Source organism: Callithrix jacchus, chromosome 1 (genome assembly GCF_049354715.1).
Source record: "Callithrix jacchus isolate 240 chromosome 1, calJac240_pri, whole genome shotgun sequence".
Lineage (NCBI taxonomy): Eukaryota > Metazoa > Chordata > Mammalia > Primates > Cebidae > Callithrix > Callithrix jacchus.
Window position 1 is genome coordinate 119797080 of NC_133502.1, and position 21435 is coordinate 119818514.

Sequence of the window (21435 nt, forward strand, 5' to 3'; positions counted from 1 at the left end):
TGCACACCACCATGCCCAGCTAATTTTTGAATTTTTAGTAGAGACGGGGTTTCACCATATTGGCCAGGCTTGTCTCAAACTCCTGACCTCGTGATCTGCCTGCCTCGGCCTCCCAAAGTCCTGAGATTATAGGCATAGGCCACCGCGCCTGATTAATATTCTTGTTCTTCCTTTATAAACTGCCAGATAAATTACCTAAAATGAAAATGCAGTAGTCCCAGCTACTCAGGAGATTGATGCAGGAGAATCGCTTGAATCCAGGAGGCAGAGGCAGAGGCAGCACTGAGCCAAGATCAAGCCACAGCACTTTAGCTTGGGCAAGAGAGCAAGACTCCTTCTCAACAACAACAACAACAAAAACAAAAAAAAAGAAGAGAAAAAAAAGAAAATGCAGAGAAGGTCAAGGGATTAAAAAAGGACTCAAATTCTGTTATTTACTGATTCTGCAAACATACATGGGGCACTTACATGACTGGCATGTTGACTAGTAGCAGAATTGGAGAAATGATGCTACAGTCTGGGAACTCACGTTCAAGTGAAAGAAAGGAAAAGAAGTAAACAGGCTGGGCACGGTGGCTCAAGCCTGTAATCCCAGCACTTTGGGAGGCCGAGGCGGGTGGATCACGAGGTCAAAAGATCGAGACCATCGTGGTCAATAAGGTGAAACCCCATCTCTACTAAAAATAAAAATTAGCTGGGCATGGTGGCGCACGCCTGTAATCCCAGCTACTCAGGAGGCTGAGGCAGGAGAATTGCCTGAACCCAGGAGGCAGAGGTTGCGGTGAGCCGAGATCGTGCCATTGCACTCCAGCATGGGCAACAAGAGCGAAACTCCGTCTCAAAAAAAAAAAAAAGAAGTAAACAATTAAAATACAAGAACCCAAAGGAAGGACATCCAAGCTTAACTAAGAAGTCAGGGAAAGCATCCTGGAGTCACCACTGCGCAGAGTCTTAAAGAATAGGTAGGGGAGAAGGTCTGATGAAAGCGCTCCCTACATAAATACAAGAGTGTATGGTACCTTCTGAGCACTGCAAGTGGTTTCTTAAGTAGTACCTGGATTGGGGCTGAGGAAAAAAGGAAAGACAGAGAAAAGGTTGAAGATGTGAGTAATGGCCAAATTATCGAGGGCTCTGCATACTATTCTTAAAGAGTTTAAATTTGTTTTTTGTTTTGTTTTATTTGAGACAGAATCTTGCTCTGTCACCCAGGCTGGAGTACAGTGGTGCAATCTCACTGCAACCTCTGTCTCCCAGGTTCAAGATTCTCATGCCTTAGCCTCCCAAGTAGCTGAAATTACAGGCACCCAGCTAATTTTTTTTGTAATTTTAGTGGAGACATGGTTTTGCCACATTGGTCTTGAACTCTTGACCTCAAGTGATCCACACACCTCAGCCTCCCAAAGTGCTGGGATTACAGGGTAAGCCACCACTGCACCCAGACATTAAAGAGTTAGATTTAATTAGAAGTTTATTTTGGCAGAAAGATTACTCTGGTATTGGTATGGAGGTCATACAAAAAGCAAGAGAAGCTAGGGATAAGGAGGCCAGGTAAGAGGCATTTTCAAAACTAGAGAAGAATGAGAAAACAAAGGAAAATGGGAGAAGATTAAGATTAGTTAAGAGATAGAAGTACTGTGGCATGGTAATATGGAGGTAAGGAAGACGAGTTTAGGATAAATCCCGCTTTTCCTGCTTTGGTTATTGACTGGATGGTAATACTACAATGAACGTGTCAGACTGTTCCAGAAATGTCTGCCCTAACTGAATTTGAATAGCTGAGTATAGTACCTTTAGTTGTTATGGAATGAACTGTGTTGCCCAAAGTTCCTATGTTGAAGCCCTAACCCCACTGTGACTGATTTTAGAAATAGGTCTTTTAGGAAACAGTTAACGTTAAATGAGGACATAAGGGTGAAGTCCTCACCTAAAAGAATTGGTCTTACAGAAAGAGGAAGAGAGGAAAACCTGTCTCACCAACTATGTGCAAGCACTGAGGAAAGGCTGCATAAGGACACAAGTAGTAGCCATCTTCAAGCCACAGACAAAACCCTCATCAGAAGGTGAACCCTGCCAGACCTTGATCTTAGACGTCTCAACCTCTAACACCATGAAAATAAATTCCTGTTGTTTACACCACCCTCTCTAAATAATTTGTTATGGCAGTCCGAGCTGACTAATACAGATTTCAACCTTCCCACAGCCCTTCCTCTAATTACTAAGCTGTCATGTACTTGCTTTGCCCCTTTCTTGCAACCATAACCAAGGGAACCAGGGCTGGGCTCCTTATTCAAAGGAAGCCAATATAAGTGCTGACAAGAAAAGCAGGAATGGGCTAGAGTGTCTCTTGGGAAATTAAGAAATATTAAGACAATAAGCCAATTAATGGTAGAGCAAGAGTTGAGAAGATAGAATATGGCTTAGTAAGGGATGATGAAGCTAAAATGGGGTACATGTAAGCCAGAGTTACAAAACAGCAAAACAAGTCAGTTGATAGAGACCTAATACAGCTTGACATTAAGAGAGGCAGACATTCCTTGGGAGATGCAAAACAGCCAACAAGAGGAAAACAGAGTAACTGGTCCCTACAGATGCACAATCACTGATCTCCATTCTTACAGTGAACTCCATTTGGCCAGAGGTACATTATATGAGGCTCTGCTTGCTCCATTTAAACATATCTATTCATTCAAACACAGTCTGGTTTGGTATGGTACCATATCATCACACCCCCCGCTTCCCCAAAAAAAAAAAACCTCTCAAATATCCTTGTCTTGTTATAAAATGCCCTTGTTCCTTTACTTCATTTGGCCACTGTACTTTCAATAAAGATTTGAGGGAGTTAACAAGCAAAGACAATTTTAGTAGAACCACTAAATAATAATCCTACAGGAGAGACAGATAGCTACATTAGAAAAAAAAAAAAAAAAAAAGTACAAGGAAGCTCCTAATATGGTGGGTGAATATAACACCATAAAGTTCTGTTTTGCTCAGAGCCTGAGAAAAGCCATAAACTGCCACCGAATAAAGCATTAAATCCACTGTTAAAACAAAGGTAGCTGACAGAGTATGGTGACTCATGCCTGTAATCCCAGCACTTTGAAAAACCAAGGTGAAAGGATCAGTTTTAGCCAGGAGCTCAAGGCCACCCTAGGCAACATAGTGAGACCCTGTTTCTACCCAAAAAAATTATTAAAATTAACCAAGCATGGAGGCACACACATGTAGTTCCACCTACTTAGGAGGCTGAGGTGGGAAGATCATTTGTGCCCAGGAATTCGAAGCTACAGTGAGCTATGATCATGCCACTGCACTCCAGCCTGGGGAACAGAACAAGACCCCGTCCCTAGAAAATTAAAATTAAAAATAAAAAAAGGAATATGAGGTCTGTCAAATTTTCATTACATAAATAAAACCATAGTAACTGTGAACAACATTTATAAATAGCAAAAATATTTCTAACCAAAAAATTCCAGTCAGGCCAGGCATGGTGGCTCATGCCTATAATCCCAGCACTCTGAGAGGCCAAGACTGGTGGATCACTTGAGCCCAGGATTTGAGACCAGCCTGAGCAACATAACAAAACAAAAAATTACAAAATTAGCCAGGAGTGTTGCTACACACCTATAGTCCCTGCTAATCAGGAGGCTGAGGTGGGAAGATCACCTGAGCCCAAGTGGTAGAGGCTGCAGTGACATGTGATTGCACCACTGCACTCCAGCCTGGGTGACAGAGAAAGAACTTCTCAAAAAAAAAAATAATAATAAAGAATTCCATTCATAGAAGGATGGAAATGTTTTCTTCAAATTCTACTAGAAAAATTTAGCCAAATATGCACGTTAAAATTTTAGAATACTACTAAAAAAAAACCAGAAATAGGTTCTAAACAACATATACACAAAGTGGAAAAAAGATGAGCAATCTAAAAGAGGTTAGGAATGGAGGAAAAAAAAGAAAAAGAAAAAGCATAGTAAACAAAAAACACAAAACAAGGGCGATGAAATAAATCCAGATATCCACATTCACAATAAACACAAATGGGTTAGATTCATTTATTAAAAAACAGACTCAGAGTCCATATCTCAATAATGAAATGGAGACTTAAAGAATAAGTAGTTTATTTATATTTTTAAGATATAAAAAATATTATATGCCACATAAAAATATGTATATATACACTTTCAGTATTTTCAACAATGAATTAAAAGGACACATTCTAAAACAACAGTAGTTAGGAGTGGATGGATGGAAGTAGTAGCCTCACATCGGGGAGTTAAAGGGGAAATTTAGCTTTATTTTTAAGGAAACTATTTTTCAATGGTTTTAAATTACACATGTAAAAAGCAACTGGGTTGAAATATTTATGCATAAAATAATATAAAGTCCACAATCTGCTTCAAAAACTTCCAGGGAAGGGACAAGGGAAATGGCTGAGACTAGAGAACAAACAAGACTGACCATGAACTAGTAGTTGCTAAAAGAGAATGATGGATATATAAGAATTCACCGCAGTTATGTACATTTGAAATTTTTCATAATAACTATTATAAAACTAAAATAGCCAATATGTGAAAATATTAATAATATCTAGTTTTAGGGGCTAGGACTATAGATGATTAGTTCCTTCTTTACAACGTGCAATATTTTTCAAATCCTCCTTACCATACTTGTTTGGCCAAAAAAAAAATTTTTCACCTAAAACTACAATACTGTTATTTGGAAAAAAAAGTTACCATTGGTAAATTCTCCCAGAACAATAGTTTATTTGGCTAGGCTACTTAATTCCAGCAAAACTAAAGGAAATATTATGAAAACATTTCTTCAAAATGTAGTATAAGGAATCATTTTCATTTGCTATTAAAAACGAAGCTTTATTCTCAGTTTCTGATGGTTACTATGCTTCTAATTTTACCAAGCTGTTTGAGATATAAGCTTTAGAAGCAGATGCTTATAGCCCTGGATTAGGCAACTTCTCATGAGAGAGCAGGAAGGCAGGAAGTGATGAACAACTATTGCTGTTCTATTTTTGAGCATAGGTATGGTTCAAACCAAAAACCCCACCTTTGTGAATTATGGGGGATCCCAAGAGAGTACATAAATATACAGCTGTTTCAGTTTAAATAAAACTTATTTATCTTCCATGAATTTTCAAATGACAATCAATATAATGAATAGTTACACAATATACATATGCTAATACTAAAATATGGAAAAGAGGCATATTAATCCATAATTATATAAACATAGACAAATCAAAATCACTACACTGACCAAGAATCCACATATTCTAAGAAATTTCGGTGATAATATAGTATCATTCCTTTTCCTATGAATTTTCTAATAGAGGGAGTGAAGCCTACTGAAAATGAAAATATACATAACACGGAAATTGAATTATTTTTATTACTTATGGGTATTCTTATATAACAAATGTACTTATACCAACAAACATGCTCATTAAATTTCCTTTGGCTTTTGAATGTTGCCTTTGAAAGTTACTTTTAAGATTGTTGGTCTGATGCAAATGCTCTTTCAAACAGTATATATGTTCTTACCTTAACTGCAGATTCCCTAAAAAACACAGATGCAAGATTTATAAAGAATATTACCAGATTCATATCCACTTCCAGAATTATGTATTTACATTTTGTGATACTTTGAGTTAAATAGCCTTATTTACTGCTTACGCTCAACTATAAAGTTAATTTTAGAGTTGAAAGAGGCCTCAAAAAACACATAGGTCACAGAGAAGCTAAAGCTCACTGAAGTCTGTACATAACAAATCAGTGGTGTGTCTGGGATCAGAACCCTGGACTGCTGCTATAACTCAACTATCTGGAGGGCTGACTTTCCTGTTTTAAAAATATACTAGACCAATCAGTTCTGTTTATAGGCCATTGCATTATATTTATTTCCTTCCCCATTACCCCTCACCCATAATTTTTTTTTAAGTGCAAAATACACATTAGAGGACTACGGATTCCAACACCTTCTCTCGGAAGATCCATTTTTACATACCTCCCATTCATAATGATCTTTTGATGTATCTCTATTGGACAGGGGACCCTCCCCTCAAACTGTTAACCCACACCAAACATGGTGATGGAGGTTTAGATTTAAGTTTTTCTGAGAATTAAGATTTGGCCTCTTCTGTTCTCTCACTCCTTAGTTAAACTCAAAGGAATTTAGGTTGTTGGGCAGTTTGCCCCTGGTTTTGCCACATTTTCAGTGTTAAGGACCAAGACACAACATGCCAGGCATATTTCTTGCAAAGAAACAGGCAGGGGGATTCTTCCAAGAGGTGCCCTTGCAAGTGAACACAACAAAGTGTCAATGCCAAGCTCCAGAGGCAGCTAGCTGCCTATAAAGCACTGACTGCAGCCACATTATTTTCTTGGGGGAAACCTAAAACGTGGAGGAATTAACTTGGTGCCACAGAATTCTTCAGTGCAGTTCCTACACTGGCAACAAATTCTCTGGGGAAATTACTTCAGGCTCTTACCTCCTGCCCTTTTGCCTGCCTGGAATGAGACAATTCAATGAGTGCAGGTTGACTCTGTCCTGGTGTTTATAAAAAGCACTGGGTACTCAAAGTGTACCCATGGGACCCAGAAATACAGTTAGCAGCTGGTCTCTGTTAGAACCTATCAACTGCAGTCAGAGGTAACAGTACAAAACCTGTCATTTCTCAGTTGCCCTCTCAGGAACAGGATTTTCACTGAGTTTGTGAGATCTTGATGACACTAGGGCAGAACAATAGGTGGCTTGTCAGTTGTGACTGAGTGACTCTTCAGGGGAAAGTGTTAAAGGGTGGAGACAATATTTCCAATACAGACACAACTGTAGAACTAGAAGGTAGGAGGGAAGACCAGAATATTACAACCATGCTGCTTCAGCTTATCTCGCCATCAAAATTCAGGTTTATACTATTATCCCAAGATTTACTAGGACTTTCCCAACTCTTAAAATAACTCTACTTTCACAATTTCTCTATTATTGCTCCAAATGACTTCTTCTATTCTGGAACTTTTTCCACAAAAATTATGAAGAGTGTTGTATATTATATAAACTACCTATGTATCACTGAGCTATAATTACATATTTTTATCCTTCCCCATCCATCAGCGCCTCCTAAATTCAATCAGTGGCTTGCATGATTTCCCTTTGCTGAATGTGGACAGAAACCAAGTTTATAAACTTGACTCAGGAAAGGGCAGGCTCGAATTTCTCATAGGAAGTCCTCTGGGAAGAAAACAGCATTTTGGAATAATATTTAAGGTGGCTGTTTTTCTCTCCTGAACTGTGCTTGTGGTAACTGGCGGTCTGACCCCTGTTGGTTTAATTCCAACTCTGCACAGAGAAGTACCACAGATGCATGTACTGAGAAGGGCTTGTGAACAATCACACTCTCTCTCTTTCTCTCTTGACCTATTCTTTGCAATACTTTGTGCGGAGTATTTTGCAATTCAGAATCCTTATATTCAGCAGACAGAAGAAATCAACACTTCTTTTTTTCAATTATTAAATTATTTAAAGATGTAAGAAACTTTTATGAGCTTTTACTCTTTCGGAACACGTAACTTGGTAAGACCACATTTTATAGATTTAGTAAAGGGTCAAACAGATTACTACAGTAACTTTTCCAAGGTTCCCTAACTCAGATCTTTTATTAAGCAATCAATCATATTTCTACAGTCATTATTATGTGGGGTACTGAAAAGTCTATATAATGAAACATCAATAATTATCTGAATAGTTTCATGCAAAAGTAATCCCATTCAGCTACTCAAGGATTTGGGGGCAGAGAAACAGAAGAATAAAGAAAGAATTACCAAGGACAAAGGCTTAAAAGCCTTAATCAGAGGGAGGTCTACCCTGACCAGAGTCCCTAAGCAACAAACTAACTTCCCATACCATTTTACTGATGTAAAAAGGCAACTTTATTCCTCAGCACATACCCACCACCAAATACTTCAAGAGGCAAAACTTTCCAAATACATATTTATCATTGGAATGTCTAAAATGTAGCCTTGGTTGCAATACACAATTTAAAGCAACAATCTGTTATTTGGGGTTCTTAAAAGTGCTATTCAGTAACAACTAACAATAAAATTGCATATAATAATTGATTGCTATTGCATGTGTTATAATAATGACTTTCCCAGAATATTAAATAGGCTACATAAGTAAATTTTTAGGTAATGAAACTGGCATCAGTTTTACTCTTTGAAATAAACCATTAATTTATAATAGGTTTCATATATCCCTGTTTTCTTAAACAAAACCTATGTGCTTTACAACTATGCATTTCCTTTAATTCTACCAATAGCTCCATACTTCACACCCTCATCTCTAGACAAGAAAACTGAGGTTCAGAAAGATAGTGTTTCCTCCTACATTCAAGAAGCTTTTAAGTAATAGAGCTGTCTTATATGCAGTAAAGTACACAGCTTTATGGCAGCTTCTTTTCCATTGCTGAAAATTATGTGTGGTTTTTACACTATTCAGGATCCCAAAAACACAGTCCACGGTACTTCAAAGAAGTAGAAATGAATTTGAAAATTGCAAACTCCAAAATTAAAATTATTTGAAGTAATAACACTTAAAAGTATCAATGTGGCCCAGAACGGTGGCTCAAGCATGTGTAATCCCAGCACTTTGGGAAGCCGAGGTAGGTGGATCACGAGGTCAAGATATCGAGACCATCCTGGCCAACAGGGTGAAATCCCGTTTCTACTAAAAATACAAAAAACAAATTAGCTGGGTATGGTGGCGTGCGCCTGTAGTCCCAGCTCCCCGGGAGGCTGAGGCAGGAGAATTGCTTGAACCCAGAAGGTAGAGGTTACAGTGAGCCGAGATCGCACCACTGCACTCCAGCCTGGCGCCTGGCAACAAAGCAAGACTCTGTCTCAAAATAAATAAATAAATAAAGTATCAATTTACCTATGAGAAAAGATATATGAAGAAGAATATGTTTGATGTATAGGCAAGACATAAATAACAGGGGAGGAAAGGAAGATGTAATAATGAAGTGAAGAAGCTGAAAGGGAGAAGGGATGGAAAGATGGAATGGCACTGAGATTATTTGGAAAACCCATAGAAAATTCCTTAGCATTCAGCAGGCTAATAGAATATAGAGCCAAGTGGTGCTGACTGAGGTTACAGATGCACAGGAAGAACTGAATCATTTCTCCCACCAAAGTGAAATCTGATCTCAAAGGAAGAACTTCAGCTCCCTTTCCTTCACTCACCAAGTAGCAAAACACAGAGTCATTAAGTCTGAGTCACTTTCCTTGTGACTCAGTTATCAGAATCCTGTAATATAAGGTATTCAAAAGTAGAAATGGGAAGAAGTATGGAAGCATTACACATTAACAACAGTGTTAGCATCTGAATGACTAATTGATCATGTTCCCTAATTTTTTAAAAAAATAAACAGCAAAAAAATAAAATTATACATATAGATCTAGATATACAGATGATACATATAATACAACCCCCCAAAACATACATCAATTCATCAAGTATTAAGTGAGCACTTACATATTCCTAGCCATGTGCACAGATTAGGCATGTGTATAGGAAGATTCAGCATGAAGGTACTTGCATAGGATCCTTCAAATCTCATTCAAATAAATGTTTTTTCATATCTAATTTTATATTTATAATTTTCTATTATTTTTAAAAGAACATACCAATTTCCATGTACTTCAGACCCCCATGTCTTTACCCACCTCTGTCACTGAAGCACATGACAAAAGAAGAATAAGAAAAAATATCTAACTTCTGAGCTCTCAATTTACTGGAAAACAGTGTGTAATTACAGGGCAACGTGATAGGTAAAGTTCTGAGTACAGAGGAATCCAACACTGTCGACATGAGTTAGAAAGAATTTGGAAGAGATATGACATATGAATCACCTTGAAGTATGAGCAGATTAGAAGAGTGAGGAGGAGAGCGTAAAGGGAAAGGCATTTCTTACTAAGGGAAGGACATCTCCTAAGGCAACAAAACCATAAAGAGCCCAGATAACTTGATGACAGTGAGGCTGCAGTACTGGGTTCCAGAATGACTCGAGCTAGGAAAGTAATATTTTCATGGCCTCACTGGGGTTTTGCCCTACAGGCATGCTGGACGATGGAGGGACACTGGGGAGGGAGTTTGGAGGGTATGGGGATTACTAAAATTTATTTTCTGATAAAACAATTCTGACAATACGGTAAATATTTCACCAACAAGGGAAAAGAACTAATGATAATACAACCAGATGTTAGGCTGTTAAGACAACCTAATCAAAAATAATGAGAGCCTAGATGAAGGCAAAGGCAAGAAAAAAGAGAAAAGATACAGACTCATTCATTAGAAGCAATCAAAAGGACTCAGTGATCACTAGGAGACTTTTGGGCCACAAGGAGTGAATGAGTGACAGAAATAGAGGTTAACTCTCCCCATAATTTTAATTTGGGAAACTAGAACTGTAAGGACATCATTTGGCTGAAAGAACATCACCAGAAAGATAATATGCTTTTAGAGGAAAGAAAAATATGGTTATAATCCTTTTGGACATAATGAGTTTGAAATGCCTCTAGAAAACAGGAAATAATAGAATTTTAATTTCATGAAGGTAGGAAGTTTTGTGTTCCTGCTGTTTTCTTTTTCTCTCGGGGCTATATTCCCAGCACCAGAAATAATGGCTGTGAGATAAATTAAAAATCCTAGTGGAATCAATAACATTCCTGCAAGCTCCAAGATGAAATAGTGTACATATATAGACAAGCATTTATCTTAAAAAATAAAATTTGCCATTATCCTTTCTTACTCAGCTCCATACTAAACCAAAACAAATGCACCTTTGGTTCTTCTGTTACTTGAACATGTATACACCCAAGAAAAAAACAAATTTGTTTACAATAAAAAAAGTATTTTTCATAATCTGCACCAAAGAATTCCTAGAGAGAACCCTGTAGTCCTCTGCCAGCAAGGAGATGTTACTGTCTAAATTTGCTGATAAGCTTGTCAGTCATTGGTAGTCTACACTACTGAGAATATGCTGAGAAAATTCAACAAGAAATGACAATTTACATCTTGCTGGCAACATTCCAGGTAGTTCAGATAAGGGAAAACTGCATAAAAAAATCAAAGTTACTATGAACCTATCTGAACACGTACCTTAGCCATATGAGATAAATAACCATGGAACAATTCAATCCCCTAATTACTAATTCACAGATAATTCAATAAGCTACACTATTTAGTTACCATATGTAATTCTATAGGATTCACTGGGGTCATCTTGACAAGTGGTATTTTCTCCGTGAAAGCATTTTAAAAGGTCTTATTCTTTCAATGAACATGACTCTTTGCTTCTTAATTAACTCATCTACTATTTAACTGCCGCCATTAACTGTTTTTTACTCTGGCACTCAAAGGACTAGACGTTAATATTAAGAGCATAAACCAACTTTTACTTCTGTAATAATCCAAAGAGGACATCTGCTTTAAATGTTGTTTTATTTTTTCTCTTCAATTAAGTGATCAGAAGCTAGAGACAATATATAAACATTAAAAATGATCCAAAAAAGGCTGACTTGATCCAGCCAACATAACAGGTTTTCATAACAGAATGAGACATCCTGTTTCTTGATTTCATCTGACCTTATAGCTTAGCTGCATGAGTTAAAGCTATTTTGACCAATATGGTAGCCAGGACCACACTGAAACAAGTCACTACTGGGCACTTACACCTTGGCTAGTTTTAAAGGCAATGAGCAGTAAGTGTAAAAGACACAGCAGACTTTGGACACCTTTTCCTTAAGAGAGTAAAACATCTCAATAATATTTGTACTGATTATATGTTGAAATAATTTGAAGAAACTGGGTTAAATATATTATTAAAATTAATTTCAACTACTTCTCTTTTTTCTTTACTATGGCTACAGACAACTTACAATTACATATGTAGCTCACAACATTTCCAACAGCCGGAGCTGATCTAGAATGATGCAAATCCTCCCCTCTCCAACTCTTGGTGTGTTTGATGATCTGAATTGTAACATATACAGAATGGCAATTATTTGAATAATTTCAAAACCAAATTACTCCTTTGTTATCCAATTCACTATGATTATCATATAAACTTGTCATAGGAGTTACAGATAAATCTATCGAAAATGATAAGAACTACAAATATGCAAGTGGTTTAGGAATATTTAGCAAGCACTCTAAAAATTAAGCATTGGGTTCAATACTGAAATTGACTGTGCTGTGCTTAAACTCTTTATAAGGTGAGATACAAAATCTTATGGAAAGCCTCAATATTCACCTGACTTTTTTCTTAATATCTCCTCTTTTAATTTTAAATATATATTTTTTTTCTTGGCCAACTTTCCCATTTGTTCTCTAAAAATTAAATATTTTTAAATCTTTTTTTTTTTTACAATTGCCAGTAGTATTTTTTAAACTACTGACTTACATATTTTGAAGTACCAAGTGACATTTGAATAAGAGCATTTAAATTTTGTTATGTGTATCGAAATGGGGCACGAATTTAAAAAGACTAAAAAACACTGTCAAATACAAAAGTTACAAACACACAGTTGAATCCAAAGGAGATCAGAATATGCCACTCAAAAATATGCTACTTTGGCATCAGGATTACTTTGAGCTGAAGACAAATAAGAAATGGAAGACAGGAGCACTCTCTGCCCTCGCCCTTTCTATATAAAAGTAGAACACAAAATTCCCTTTGTAAATGCAATGTAAATTTCCATGTGTACTGATGAGTATCTCTTCCTTAACCCTGAGAACAACTTTTATGGTGAAAATAGTGCCAAAACCCCAAATCTATTCTCCTCTTTGGGTTACTTCTTTTCTGTGTAGCCCCCATGCCTGTGAAATTAAAAACATCCTTCTTAATCTGTCTTTTGTTAGTTTTAATTCACAGGCCTCACCTATAAAACCTCAGAAAATAAAGTTTTTCCTCCCTCACAAAACCAAGAATAAATATATACCATAAAACAATGGACAAAGTACAGGAGAGTTCTAAGCAACTTAAAAACTCTTTAATGGGGCTGGGTGTGGTGGCTCAGGCCTGTAATCCCAGCACTTTGGGAGGTGGAGGAGAGAGCCAGGGGGATCATGAGGTCAGAAGTTCAAGACCAGCCTGGTCAAAATGGCAAAACCCCATCTCTACTGAAAATACAAAAAAAAATTAGCCAGGTGTGGTGGCAGGTGCCTATAATCCCAGCTACTTGGAAGGCTGAGGCAGGAGAATTGCTTGAACCCAGGAGTCAATCGTTGCAGTGAGCCGAAATTGAGCTATTGCACTCCAGCCTGGGTGACAGAGCAAGACTCTGACTCTTAAAAAAAAAAAAAATGGCATATCCATGCAATGACTACTACTCAGCAATAAGCAAAACTAAACTATGAATACAGGTAATGTGGATGAATCTCAAAATAATTACATAGTGAAGTCAGACAAAAAAGAACATACTGTATGATTCCATTTATTTAAAGCTCTAGAAAATGCAACCTAATCTACAGTGACATAAAGCAGATGAGTAGTTTAGTTTAGGTAAGAGGGGTGGGTAGGGGAAAGGATTATCAAGGGGGATGGGGGATGAGGAACTTTCAGAGGTAATGCATATGTTCACTACCTTGATTGTGGGGGATCACTTCACGTCAGCCAAAATTCAACAAATTGTACACTTTCAATATTTGCAGTTTATTGTATGTCAATTATAATTTATACTATAATAAAACAGTTAAACGGTTCCTCCCACCTCCTTGAGAAAAGGAAAGGGGCTGAATGTCTTGACTTCAGCATTCAACAGATGTTCACCGAACATCTTAATGAAGCTAGCTAGGGAGCAATAATCCAGAACCCAGGGCTGTTTTGTCTTGTTTTCCTACTTCAGCCACAAAACAGAGCTAATACTTCGTGGCTTAGTCTAACCTGATATATATTCAACAAATTATCTCAGAATGAAGAGACATTCCAATGCTATAGTTTTCTAAAACAGCATAAAGTAACTACATTTCCTATCCCTGAAAACTGTGAATGTGATGAGAAATGGGTGGAAGGATCAAACAACAATCCACTGAATCATATCAATGAGGCCCCTGTAGTCCTAAAGTAGAAAATGAATGCCGTCCAGAGCTGGATTCAGGCCTGACTTATTAAAATGCAATACCATGGGAGATTTGTAGGGAGTAAAAAGCCCTGGAAGAAATACATAAGCTTTATGAACTTTATCTAACAATGCCTTAGACAAAAAAGAACCTATTAAGGGGGCTACTGTGGTCTGAATGTTTATGTCCCCCCAAATTCATATGTTGAAATCCTAATCCCCAAAGTAATGGTATCAGAAGGTGGGGCCTTTGGGGGATGATTAGATCACAAGGGCATAGTCCTAATGAAGGGGATTAGTGCCCTTATAAAAGAGGTACCACAGAAGAGCCTTGCCCCTTCCACCATATGAAGACACAGCAAGAGGGTACCATGAGGCCCTCACCTTTCATGGAATCTGCCAGTGCCTTGACCTGGGACTTCCCAGCCTCCAAAACGATGAGAAACAAATTTTTGTTCATAAGTGACCCAGTCTGTGATATTCTGGTATAGCAGCCCAAAGGAACTAAAACAGGGGCCTAGCAAGGTATAAGAGAAACTAGATATATCTGAAATATATCAGAGGACTTTTTTAATTGTAGAATAATCATTAATCTTATGACTCTGTCATCATGGTTTTGTTAGGTTAGTAACACCTTTTTTTTTTTTTTTTGAGACAGAGTCTCACTCTGTCGCCCAGGCTGGATTGCAATGGCACGACCTCGGCTGACTGCAACCTCCACCTCCTGGATTCAAGCAATTCTCCTGCCTCAGCCTCCTGAATAGCTGGAATTACAAGCATGTACCACCACCCCCAGCGAATTTTTCTATTTTTAGTAGAGACAGGGTTTCACCATGTTGGCCAGAATGGTCTTGATCTCCTGACTTCGTGATCCACCCACCTCAGCCTCCCAAAATGCTGGGATTACAGGCATGAGCCACTGCACCCGGCCAGGTTAGTGATATCTTATGAACACAGGCGGACAGCTTCCCATGACCATTTCCTGTGCGAGTTCCCTGAAGCAAGGTATTCTATGGGGCCACCTGAGTATATAATATAAAGTTATTTGAAATTAATGATATGACTATTAACACTTAATTGTAAGCAGAGATCAAAATTTAAAAAAAATATATTATCCACTGGTGTCTTATATGCCATGTGGTAGTAATCTGTATCATACCTCCTCAAAAGACCTGAGATCCTGGTTCAAACAAATGCTATTAGTGTCAACTCAAATTATATGAGCGTTTAATAATCTCAGATCAGATTATGCTCCCCGAGGTAACTGGTAAAATCTATTGATCAACAGCTCTACCTATTCATTTGTTACATCAAAATAATTTAAGTATCTTCATTTTCAAAACATATCTTTTGGGGATTTTCTTGTGGGAGTGTTATCTGGGCTATATAATTACAGGTAAGTTTTCTGTCTTCTTTCCATTTGTCTATATTTTCCAAACTTTTAAAAATTACCTTATGTATTTTATTATCAAAATAATTTTAAAACATAAGCAACATTCAGTTTTTCCTTAAATTTTTTTTTGTAGTGGATGTTACTTTTTTTTTTTAGTAAATGTTTCATTTTTCACTTTCTCCTCATGTACTTATTTACAGCACCTTGGATATGGAGGTAGAGTGGTTTACAAGAAAGTAACAATACATGTTGCTTTTGAAGACATGAATAAAACTAAGGATGGATAAACATAAGAATTCCCAAAACCAAACAAATTTAACCACCACAGGCAAACAAGCCAGAAGAAAAAAAGCAAGAATTTGTCTCCTTTTATCTTTTTTTTTTTTAAACTTAGCTGACCAGATTTGGAAGAATGAGTCTAATGTTTCATTAACTCAACAAATATAATTGCAACACCTAAAAAAAAAAAAGTTTTTATTTATGTGACATAAATTTTATTAATCATATTTTCCCAAAACTGGGAAACATTTCTGAAGGAAAAAAAGATTATGTCAAATATTAGCCCACAAAACATGTATAAGAGAGAGTTTTTAGATTAATGGAATTTAAAGAATAAATTTTGTTGTTTTAATCAGACTCAAAAACCACTGAGATATTTACAACACAATGTTTCAGCTCTACCAAATTGAACACTTCACTATTTTTAAGAGCTATTAAAAGAAATATTTTATGAAAAATGCTTTTATAAAACACTTAAAAAGAAAATTAATGCTCTATCCACAAAAAGTGCGGGCCATGAGAGGCACAATTTCCCAATGAACATCCAGAGAAAGAAAATAAGTGGCCTTAGGCTGAAGATAAAATACCTTTGTCCTCAAAGAGCAGTTTCCCTTTCTTGCCAAACATCAAATTATCCCAGTAATGCTTAAACTATGCAATAGCCTCCAATATAATCTCTCTGCCTCAGGGTCTCACCAGTTTACAGCCCAGGTCTCTTTGAGAACCTTGTTATGGGCTAAATTGTGTCTCCTAAAAATCAAGGAAATCCTAATTCCCTGTACCTCAGAATGTAACTGTATTTGGAGATAAGGATTAAATGAAGTCACTGGGTGTGGGCCCTAACCCAATATGACTGGTTCCCTTATAGAAAGAAAATGGGCCATAGACATACACAGGGGTTGGGTGGTAGGGCATGTGAAGGAACAGGGAGAACTCAGCCACGTACAAGCCAAAGTGGGAGGCTCAGTAGAAACCAAACACTCTGATTTTAGACTTCCAGCCTCTAGAACTGTAAGGAAATATATTCCTGTGGTTTCAGTCACCCCATCCTGTGGTATTTTGTTAAGAGCAGCCCTATCAAACTAATACAGATTTTGGTACCAGGAAATGGGTACCCAACACCAAAAATAGGGAATTGGCTTTGGAACTGGGTAATAGGTAATGGCTACAAACGTTTTAGAATGTATGTTAGAAAAAGCCCAGATTGCACCGAAGAGGTTAGGGTTAGAAATACAGACATTAAAAGGTGTTTCTGGTAAGGTGTCAGAAGAAAATGAGAAATAGGTGATTGGAAAGTGGAAACTTCACGAGAAATAATTTTGCCCACACTTCACTACTCTCCATAAAATGCTCTTACCCACCCAAACTTTTCTCCTAGGCACAAACCCTCTATTCCACTCCAGAAATAAATTGAATATCGTCTCCAGTACCCACTGCCTCCTCACATCCTAACCTCTTCCATACACCGAGTCCATTTTCAAGGCAAAACCACTGACTTAAGCTCCACTTCATATCAAAAAACGTTCATTTCCACCCTCTTTTCTCAAGACCAAGGCCCCTTCTGTTTCTTACTTACTAACCGCAATGATGAGAGCAAGTAATCCCTATACTTGCCTACTTTCCTAATATCCTTGGAAACCTTTATTGTTATGGTGTTGATAATGTATGTAACATTAATGTATGAAATCGTACTTTAGGCCAATATCTATTTTTAGAAGCACATATAACTCTTTGGGACATACATCACCACTCATATGCACCATCAAGCAGTCCTAAATTCTCCAGGAAATTGTCTGCTTCTTCTCTTTAAAGTATAGGATCTTTCTCTAGCAGATGTGCTATGTGCTCTACCACATTTGGGGACACTTCCAGTCCAACTCTGCCTCAAAATAGTTCATGAAATTCACAGAGTACTATGTACACTTTCTAAATATACAAAATGTAGCCAACCTGCAACTCAACCCAAGACAGACAAGACTATGATGTCAGAGTGGGATCTGGAGAAAATAATCTGCCTCTAACTCAGGATAGTGACCTTCCAGGAAATTCACTGTTCTTCTTCAGATTTTAAATCCCTTAATCTCAATTCTAGACAATGGATTTACTTCCTTGTCATTTGTCAAGCAAGATCTCTCCACCCTAGCAGTTAACAACTAAAAGTGCCCAAGTAGGCCTAAATCCATGTAAAGTTACATTTCAAAGATTTCAAAGAATCTCCTCTCTGAATACCTTCAACTTGCAGAAAGACAGTAAACTCTGAGAATAGCCTCTATTCCTCACAGATAGGTGCATTTAAAGACATCCTGAAAGGAAAAGACATCTTTAAGGGCCCATGAGGGCAATGTCTAGATGATAGGACTTTGAAGCACACTAAAAACTGACTAAACATCCCTCCATTCCCAAGCCACAACCATGAGGCCTAGAAAGTAAAAAAGGAGTGTGGTAAAGGGACACAGAAAACCAGAACTAGAGAAGGTAAGTGGAAAGAATACAGAAAGGATCAAAGGAAAGAAAAGGAACATATGTAAGAAATAAGGTAGACCATAATCTATTGGTAATATGTTGAGAACAATCTTTATCAGTTTTAGCAAATGAGATAGCGAAATGGAGAGTCAGTCAACGGGCACCCAAAACTAGTTTTGCCTACGTTGCACACAAGGGCACAAGTGCATCTATCCAAAGCACGGTATTTTATTTGAAGATCAAGCCAAAGAACTTCAAGTTTTGCTAGGTTTTTACTTTTACTTTTTATTTATTTATTTTTCGAATCAGAGTTTTGCCCTGTCACCCAGGATGGAGTGTAGTGGCGTGTTCTCAGCTCAATGAAACCTCAACCTCCCGACTTCAAGCGATTCTCCTGCCTGAGCCTCCCTAGTAACTGGGACTACCACCATCACACCCTACTAATTTTTGTGTTTTTAGTAGAGACGGGGTTTAACCATGTTGGCCAGGCTGGTGTGGAATTCCTGACCTCACGAGATCCACCCGCCTCTGCCTCCCAAAGTGCTGGGATTACAGACATGAGACACTGTGCCCAGCCAAGTTTTGCTGGGTTTAACACTATTGTTTGCCACAATTCTATCAGGTGCTAAGGCGTACATTATACAAATTTAAATAGTTCGAACATTACAAGGAGTTCATTGTAATCACTTACACCCAAATTCAACATGTAAAACTCCCAAGTCCGAAACCATCACCTCCTCCTTGTTAGTTTCCGGATAAAGTGTTATTTATTCTATCAAGAGTAATTTAAACGAGTAACTTCTAGGGAAACAAGAAGGGGATGTTTACATCAAACTATCCACAATGCAGGAAGAGGCAGTCTGGTCACTTATCAGATTCCTCCTCCACGATATCAAAAGAACATGGAGAAGTTTTCCTTCTTGGCCAGTGAAGTCATGGTTCTCTTATCTATCTGATGATACCTACTAAACACGAGCCTGCAACCGCAGCCCCCACTGCACAAAGGCAATCAGTGCCCACTGCCGAGGTCTTCCCAGGCAGAGCAACCTCAACAGCTCCACCGCGGAGGAGAGTCCTCCGGGGGGCCCTCTGCTAGCCCCCAGTGACTAAGCAGTAGCCTCCACCTCCCGCCGCTGCCTGGCCACTTCTCCTCCCCCGCAATCTCTGCTTGAATTTTCAAGTGACTGCAGGGAAGAATAGGCCAGCCTTTGTGCCTCTGCAAAAAATGCAGGCAAAAATGTCCACCATCCCACCTGACACACGCGCAACTCCACAAGACACAAAGCGTCTCCCAAACATCGCTTCCCTAGGAACATCCGGCAACCCGGGACTGCCAAATCGCCGACAAAGGCGCCCATCAGTGCGGGGGGTGAGGGGATTATTAAGGGAGAGACGAGCCCAAAATGCTCCCACCCACGGGAGCGGCGGTTAAAAGGCACGCACGCCAGGGGTGGGGAGCGGGGGATCGGTACCAATTAGTGGCTCGCCTCGGGTCCCCCACTTCTAAGGCGAGAAGGCAGGGCCAGGAGCAATGCTGCCCACTCGCTACCGCACCCCGCACATCCCGGCACCGCGTAAGGAAAGATGGGGCCTCCGGGCGCGGCCTTGGCAGCAGAGAGCAACAGGCTCCCGCGCCCCGGAAGCCTGGTCTGCGCTCCGGGTCCACAAGCTACCCCGCCCCCGACACCAAGACTGTGCCCCTCCGGGTCAAGGAAGAAGGAAAACTTTTAAAGCTCGTAGAGTCAGCGAAAGCAAAAGGACGGAAAGAGGGTGGCTGAAAGGTTTAGGATTATCCATCGCGGGGCTTGGGGGGGTGGAGACTTGAGAGTAGCAAAGGAAACTTCTAGACCCCATCCTTTTAAAAAGCCGGCGCAGCGGCTTCCGCTAAGCGCTGGGCCGCGCGGGGTGGGGCGAGCGCACCCGCCCCCGCCGGCCGCCCCCACCCCCACCCCCTCGCGCCGAGCCCCGGGCGCCCGCGCACCTTCCCCGCCGGCGCGCGCGCACGGCGCGGGGGCGCGCTTGGGCCTCCGGGCCGGGGCTCACGCGCCGCTTACCCAGCTTGCGGCGGCCGCCCCGGGCAGGGACACGAAAGGGTCGAAGGACTGGAGAGCTGGGGTCGCCGGGGCCTCGGGATGCCCCGCCTCGCCCACGCTTGCTCTCTTCTCTTCTGAAGTAACGGGCCGGCGAGGAGCTTCGGAATCAACGCGCACAGACACTCACGCGTGACTGAGAAACTTAATCCCGTCTGGCCGCCCGCGGCCCGACGCCAGCCTCGCGCTCCGCCGCGCCCCCTCCCCCAGCGCGCGCCGCACTTGCGCCGACCGGGGCTGCCGCGGAGGCAGTGGCGGGGCCCAGGCTGCCGGGTCTGCGGTGACGCCTGCGACCGGCGGGGCGGCGGGCGCGCCTCGGCCAATCAGGGGGCGCGGCCGAGCGGGCCGGTGCTGGGTTTTAAATTCGCCACTGGGCCTCTCAGCCTCTGGGGTATGGGTAGTGGACTTGTGAGGTGGTCAGATAAAATACAGGCTGCCCTGTTGAATGGGAATTTCAAATAAAAAAAGAAGCATTTTAGTACAAGTATATCCCATGCAATATTTGGGACATACTTACACCAAAAAGTTCTTCGTTGTTTATCGGAAATTCAAATGTAATGACACTAATATTTTTGTGTGCCGATTTTGTCTACCTGCGGAAGCTGATACCCTGTTTCTAGTTCCTCAAATTTTCTTTATGTACACTCCCCTGTGGATGCCTTCTGCATGGGTAGCTTACCAAGTGGCATAGGATGCTGGTGAGAAGCGCTTTAATCAGAAAGGAGGGGGCTGTCTTCTCACTTTGTAAGTGACTTTTCACACATCAGGGTGCATTCTTAGTCTGATGATCCAATTAAAAAGCAAAAACAGTAAACATGGAAAGGTGATTGGAGTTGCATGGTGCTGGGAAGAACAGATATTCATTTCTATTTGTGCCACTTAAGATTGTCTGTTATCCTCAATTTGGAAGTCCCAGGAATCTTTTTCTGCATAAGAAACCCTTTTTTAATACATCCCTCTAATATTAGAGTATAGGACCAAAGGATACTCAGAAGTCCAATTTAGAACATTTAAAAGAATTTTTTTAATATTCGGTATAAAAATATTCTTTTCTCATATTCCTTGGCCTTTCAAACACATTCGC

The 21435-nt window shown here is 39.6% G+C and overlaps 1 protein-coding gene across 48 annotated transcripts in view; it reads right to left on the reverse strand.

The window, feature by feature from the left end:
* Positions 1–20607, reverse strand: part of MPDZ (multiple PDZ domain crumbs cell polarity complex component) — a 173420-nt gene extending 152813 nt beyond the window's left edge. For 28 of the 48 annotated variants that reach the window (XM_035305734.3, XM_035305720.3, XM_078369107.1 and 25 more), the window contains exon 1: positions 20316–20607. The gene's annotated coding sequence lies outside the window, so the exon portion shown is untranslated. Of the gene's footprint in view, positions 1–19514; positions 19885–20315 lie in introns of those variants that run through there. The other 20 variants (XM_035305744.3, XM_035305723.3, XM_078369109.1 and 17 more) reach the window with 4 other exon arrangements.
* Between the last annotated feature and the right edge of the window lie 828 nt (positions 20608–21435).